Raw genomic sequence first — 7,004 nt, forward strand, 5'->3', positions numbered from 1 at the left:
TCACTCATTGAGTTTTCTAAATTTCTAGCTATTGTATTTTTCTTTTTCGTTTTATCAAAGAATCTTTGCAAATAAAAAATTCTAATAATAAAAACGTACGAAAAATTCAAGTGGACTAGAAAATAAAGAAAGAACCTTTTTATGCGAAAGTCTTCTACGAGTGTGAATTTCAACTCTCAATGAAAGCACCAATTTGTGGATGCAAATTTCTACCTTCTTCTTCTTTGACAAAATTGCACCTACAAAACAATTAACACCTTAGGTCAAGGCCAAGAGCCTCACACGTCCACGATGATTTGGGGGGGGGGTGGCTTTTGCCGAAGAACCTCCGATGCCAAAGTTAGAATTTAAAGAGAAAAGTTTTTGGAGAGTTTTTAGGAGTTTTGGAAGAGTGTGGAACTAGTCTTTCAAAGAAAATTGAGTCCTATTTATAGAGCATGGCCGGCCCTTGGATGTTTTTTGGGGTGTAATGGTGATTAATTTGGTGATTAATGGATTAATTAGGAATTAATCCATTAATTAGCCTAATTAATTTAATTTATATGGAAGGTTTTGAAGGTTATGAAATGATTTCCTTGTAGAGGATATAAAGTAAAGATGGATGAGATAAATCTAAACTTGTTACCTATTTTGGGCACTCTTGACTCGATTGATGGATAATTCTCCACTGCTCAGTGTAGGAAACTCAGTGTGTCTCGAGAGTAATTTTGTCCTCTTTACCTAAAAATCCATGTGTCGCCTCTTGATTATTTTTGGCTCCACAATAGTTTTTAAATTTAAATAATAAATTATGTTTGACCCTCAGTTGGAAATGGTTTTTAGTTACAAGGATATGTTTTGCCTATGGTCCTCTGGCCCCTTTGTTGGAGATGATAAGAAATATGGCATTGCATTGTTTATTAAAATATTAATTTCTTAAAGAATCAGAAGACTAAAACGAGCTCTTTGACCGTTCTTAGGTTAGAGATGGCCTTAACAGTATGTAAGAGATGGAGAAAATCTATGAAAGAAGACTGTTTGACTTGCCTTCTGGTCAAAGAAAACGGCGGTTTTAGTCCATCTCACTGACTGCAAGCAAATATCCTTATACTTTTCAGCCCTCTCGTGCATGTTTTGTTTTATTTGTTTATCTAATTGAGCAGCAAAAAGATGATGAAAAGATTTACTAAGAAAGATGAAAAGAAAACAACAAAGTTTTGCAATAGTATGAGCTTTACTCTCTAAATCCGCACAAAAATGATGAAAGAATCAAGATTCCGGAACGATTAGAGAGACCCAAGTCTCTGATAAAAAGACTCATCCTTACCTTATCTTCAAACTTGTTAAATAAAGAAAAGCGAAAATAATTATGTCATTTGATAAGTATAATATTATCTCTCGAACATTTTTGTACAAGTCATAAATTTGAGATGGACTGGGATCAATCACATATAAGAATTTTCTCATGTCATAATCTATATTTTATGGACCACTAGAAGACTCATAAAATAATAATTAATGGGCAAAACCCTTGACTTAGCATGCAATACTAGTTCTAACGCGTCTTAGAGATCGCATTGTATATAAGTAGTTAGAGAACGATGGAGCCAAACTTGTATCTCGATCTGATACAATGGTTGACAAAGCCAGCGTTGTTTACGTGATTCCCATCATTTTATTGCTATTGTTCTCATCCAAAATAGTCTTTGCCAACGTTACTGAATATCCGAAGCACAGTTACTCTCTCTCTCTCTCTCTCTCTCTCTCTCTCTCTCTCTCTCACGAGAAAAACTTGTATGGGGCTTGGCTTGCCACTAGACTTCGCTGAATGACACTACAATCCACTTAAAACTTGCCACGTGGCAAGTCTTAAATATATTCTTTTATATTTAAAATTTTTATAATTATTTTTTTAACTAATTAATATATTATATATATTAATGTTATGTTTCCTTTTTTATTTCTTTCCCCCTATTTTTTTTCTTCCCAAATCCCCCCACCTTCCCACACTTTTGTTTGTTTTGCCGTAGGTCATAGGACTCCCTCCCCTTTCTTTCTTTCCCAGTTTCATTTCTTTCTTTCTTTAAATAAAATAAAAAAAAGTTATGCACCCACTCCAAGTTTATCATGGAAATCAACCAAGTATCTGTAAGCTTCAACGTCTGAATGCACCACCATTCCGATTTTGCCGTAGATCTTAGGTTTCAGTACTCTCTCCCCTTTCTTTCTTTCCCAGTTCCGTTTCTTTCTTTCTTTTTTTTTTTAAAAAAAAAAAAAGTTCTACACCCACTCCAATTTTATCATGGAAAGCAACTAAGATTCTGTAAGTTTTTTTTCTTTCTTTATACAATAGTTGCTTTGATCATGTGACATGAATAATCCACATATATAGATGTAGTAGGGTTATTTTCTTTTCTTTTAATTGGGGGTTTTTGGGTTCGGGTGAGGTTTTTTGGATTTTTTATATTTATAATATGAATTAGGGTATCGGAATGGTGGTGCATTCAAACGCTGAAGCTTACAGATACTTGGTTGCTTTCCATGATAAACTTGGAGTGGGTGCATAACTTTTTTTTAATTTTATTTAAAGAAAGAAAGAAATGAAACTGGGAAAGAAAGAAAGGGGAGGGAGTCCTATGACCTACGGCAAAACAAAAGTGTGGGAAGGGGGGGATTTGGGAAGAAAAAAAATAGGGGGAAAGAAATAAAAAAGGAAACATAACATTAATATATATAATATATTAATTAGTTAAAAAATAATTATAAAAATTTTAAATATAAAAGAATATATTTAAGACTTGCCACGTGGCAAGTTTTAAGTGGATTGTAGTGCCATTCAGCGAAATCTAGTAGCAAGCCAAGCCCCATACAAATTTTTCTCCTCTCTCACACACACATATGTATATATTAAATTATTGTTTAACACATAAATGTTCGGTAACTAATTAATGATGAAGTTCCTGATCTTGTCATTGCAGATGATGTAGAGAAGATGATCAGTAGGTTGCGTCTGCAAATGAAGATTATTCATGCAAAGAAAGTAGGCATACCAGTTCCAGGTAGGTCGCCTGGAGTTCCCAAAAAAAACAAAGCACAATAACTAAGTAGTACTTTGGTTTATTTTCATGTTAGGATAACTTGTAAATATACTTTTGTAATTTCGAATGTTCTGGCAAGATGTAGGATTATAGTTGTCTGTAATTTGTAGCCTTCTTTTTTATTTTGTGTTTATGAATAAGAATAATAGTTTGTAATTGATTTTTATTATTTCTTTATTAGTTAATACGGTATCCAAATGGGATCGATGTTCAATATGCTCTTATTTGGTATCAGTTTGTTTATCATTTCTTTTTTATTTTCTCTCTAAGTTTACAATTAACCATTATTCAACATTAGATTACATCAAAACAATATTATCTTTCATTTATAACTCTTAGTATTGGTTAAGTAAATATTGTAAATTGTTAATTAATTATTTACTTACTTGTTTTGTATTTTGACTGCCTTGTTTATAGGCTTTAGTATAGGATCCAAGTTAGAGTGCGACTCTATATAATGTTGTAACCCTAGTTCTTTCAATAATAAGAAGAAGAAATTCAGCTATCATATTTCTTTAGATGGTACCAGAGAGTTGATCTGGGAAACACAGCAAAACACAAAAAGCCACCCAAGCCGACGCAGCCATGGGTGACAAACCAGAAACACAAATAACTTCTTCAGGCATAGCCTCACATCTAAAGTGGGAAAACCCAAACCACCCACTCTATCTCCATCATTCGGACCAGCCTGGTGCAGTTCTCGTACCGCAGCCATTGGTGGAAGATAATTATGGTACATGGGTTCAATCCATGACAATGGCCTTAACGGTCAAGAACAAACTTGGACTTGTTGATGGCACAATCAAGAAACCAAGTGAGGACAAACACGAAGAGTTGCAACAATGGAATCGATGCAACAATTTAGTCAAGACATGGTTATTGGGATCGATGTCCAAGGAAATTTCAGGAAGTGTTATCCATTGTAAGGATGCTCGTCAAATGTGGCTTGACTTGCAAGAAAGATTTTCTCATGTGAATATCGTACAACTTTTCCATTTAGAGAATGAAATCCACGATTGTGTGCAAGGAACCATGACCGTGAGTTCTTATTTCACCAAACTGAAAAGTCTTTGGGATGAACGGGATGTCCTATGCTCAATCCCAGCTTGTAGTTGTGAAACGAAGAAGGAGATTGCTTGTTACGTGGAGACTCAGAAAACCATGAAATTCCTCATGGGTTTGAATGACTCGTATGCCACTGTTCGTAGCAATACCCTTCTACTCGAGCCACTGCCCACGGTGAACAAAGCTTATTCCTTGGTTCTTCGTCATGAACGTCAACTAGAAGTCTCTAATGGGAAAGGCACTGCCCAACCAGAGGCAGCAGTGTTTGCCGTGAAAACTACAAATCGGGAAGCCGAGTCTGAGGATCATGGGAATCGATGTTTGAAGTGCAACAAAACAAACCACACCACCAAAAATTGTCGGGCGCATCTCAAGTGCACATTTTGTGGATGGAAGGGTCACACCTTTGATTTTTGTCGTAAACGAAAGGCGGCTGCTGAGGTTGAACAAGGTCGTCCTTCCAAAGGCAACCAAGTCATGACAAATGCCAAAAGAGACGTGCTGCCAAACTTCCCTTTTTCCCAAGAGGATTGTAAGTAGATTCTACAATTGTTAAACAAGAGCATATCCTCCTCGAGTCTCCCCCTTTCGGCCGAAACCAGGAGGCAAGCACATGTAAACTTCTTCGTCAAGGTCACCATGTAAAAAGGCGTTATTAACGTCGAGTTGATGTAAGTGCCATCCACGGACAGCAGCCACACTAAGGAGGACACGAACAGTGGTCAATTTGGCAACAGGAGCAAAAGTTTCTCTGTAATCTACACCTTCGATTTGACTGTAACTTTTCGTCAACCAAGTGGGTAATTCTTCAAACTCTGAAGAACTTTCAGGTAAAGCCTTCTCCTTTGTACGTAATGGACAGAAAACCGTTTGGATTTTGGATAGTGGAGCCACAGACCACATAGTATGTAGCCCTACCTTCCTTACATCCTTGAAACCTGTTGAAAACCGTACTGTTGAGTTACCCAACGGATCCCTTGCTACGGTCACCCATGTCGGACGAGTTGTTTTCTCTCCCCATCTTGTTCTTGATAATGTTTTATGTGTACCATTCTTTAAGCTAAATTTGATATCTATTAGCAAATTAGCCTATGATTCCCTGTACATTACCATTTTTCTAAAACAATTTTGTGTCATACAGGACCTACGCTCGGGGAAGATGACTGGGATGGGATTTGAACGGGAGGGACTCTATTATCTCGACCCACCAAAGAAAGGAACATGCAACACCGTTACCACCCTACCATCTACATTTTGGCACCAACGCCTTGGGCATCCATCGCACAAAGTATCCATGTTATTTCCCTTTTTGCACAATAAAACTTGTGATTCAAATAAATGTTTTATTTGCCCATTGGCCAAACAAACAAGATCATCTTTTTCATTAAGTTCTATCTCTACTCAGTCATGTTTTGAATTAATTCATGTTGATATTTGGGGTGGTTATCAAGTTGCGTCTCTTTCCGGTGCCAAATACTTTCTCACTATTGTCGATGATTATACTCGGTGCACATGGGTTTATTTGATGAAACACAAGTCTGACACCCAAAATCTCCTTGTTCAGTTCATTCACATGGTAGAAAATCAATTCAACACTAAGGTCAAAATAGTTCGAAGTGACAATGGTCCTGAGTTCAAACTAAACACATTTTACACTCTCAAAGGCATCATTCACCAAACTAGTTGCGTCAACACACCACAACAAAATGGTGTCGTTGAACGAAGCATCGCCACTTGCTCAATGTTGCTCGATCCCTACTATTTCAAGCCAACCTTCCTAAACGTTTTTGGGGTGATGCCATCCTTACTTCGGCCTACCTCATCAATCGCACACCTACTCCTCTCCTTCAAGGGCAAACACCATATCAAAAATTGTTTCACAAAGAACCAACTTACACACACCTACGTGTTTTTGGCTGTTTGTGTTTTGCATCCACCCATGCACAAAAACCTTCAAAATTTGACCCTCGTGCACGTCGTTGTATTTTTCTTGGTTATCCTTATGCGCAAAAGGGTTATAAGTTGTTTGATCTCACACTTCAAAAGGTTTTTGTGTCACGGGATGTCACATTCTTTGAGGACCATTTTCCCTACCACACCTCCAATATTTCCGTTGTACCTAGTTCCTTGCCCAACCCCCCTTTTCCACCGTCACCGTGTGCTATGGATGTACCACCTTCCTCTTTGTCTTATGACACGTCTCCTATCCTACCCCATTCACTAGATATGCTCACTGCACCGCCCACCGACCCTGCTCCCATGCATCCTCATAATTCCAACCTTGCTCCCATGCATCATCATCCTTCCACCGATACCCCATTTTCCACCGACTCACCATCCACTACACCGACACCGTCCTCTACCCCTCTAGACAACAACCCCGCGTCACCAATCCCACCTCTTAACCCCAACCCCATTTGCCCCGTGGCTGCTATACCATCTGCACCACGACGTGGCACACGCCCTACCAAAATCTCCCAATTTTTGCAGGACTTTCACGTCGAGACCTCTCTCCCGTCCAGACCTGCTCCTTCATCTTCCACGAATGTGGTCACGTCAACAGGTACCTCTCACCCTCTCTCTCACTTCTTATCTTACCATCGTCTCTCTTCACCCCATAGAACTTTTGTTGCTAACATCACAGCCATCCAAGAACCTACCACATTTTTGCAGGCTGTCCAAAATCCAAATTGGCGTGCTGCCATGAAGCACGAAATTGAGGCTCTTCAGGCCAACAACACTTGGTCTCTCGTCCCTTTACCCCAACACAAACGCCCCATTGGTTGCAAATGGGTCTATAAGGTGAAACTGAAACCTGATGGGACTATCGAGCGTTATAAAGCCCGCTTGGTTGCGAAAGGT

General features: G+C 38.5%; 1 pseudogene; it reads left to right on the top strand.

Moving 5' to 3' along the window:
- The first annotated feature begins 4,016 nt into the window (after positions 1 to 4,016).
- LOC137727629 (uncharacterized) lies at positions 4,017 to 5,321 on the top strand (annotated as a pseudogene).
- The last annotated feature ends 1,683 nt before the right edge of the window (positions 5,322 to 7,004 follow it).

Source organism: Pyrus communis, chromosome 10 (assembly GCF_041283825.1).
Source record: "Pyrus communis isolate YQ-2024b chromosome 10, ASM4128382v1, whole genome shotgun sequence".
NCBI classification, from domain to species: domain Eukaryota; kingdom Viridiplantae; phylum Streptophyta; class Magnoliopsida; order Rosales; family Rosaceae; genus Pyrus; species Pyrus communis.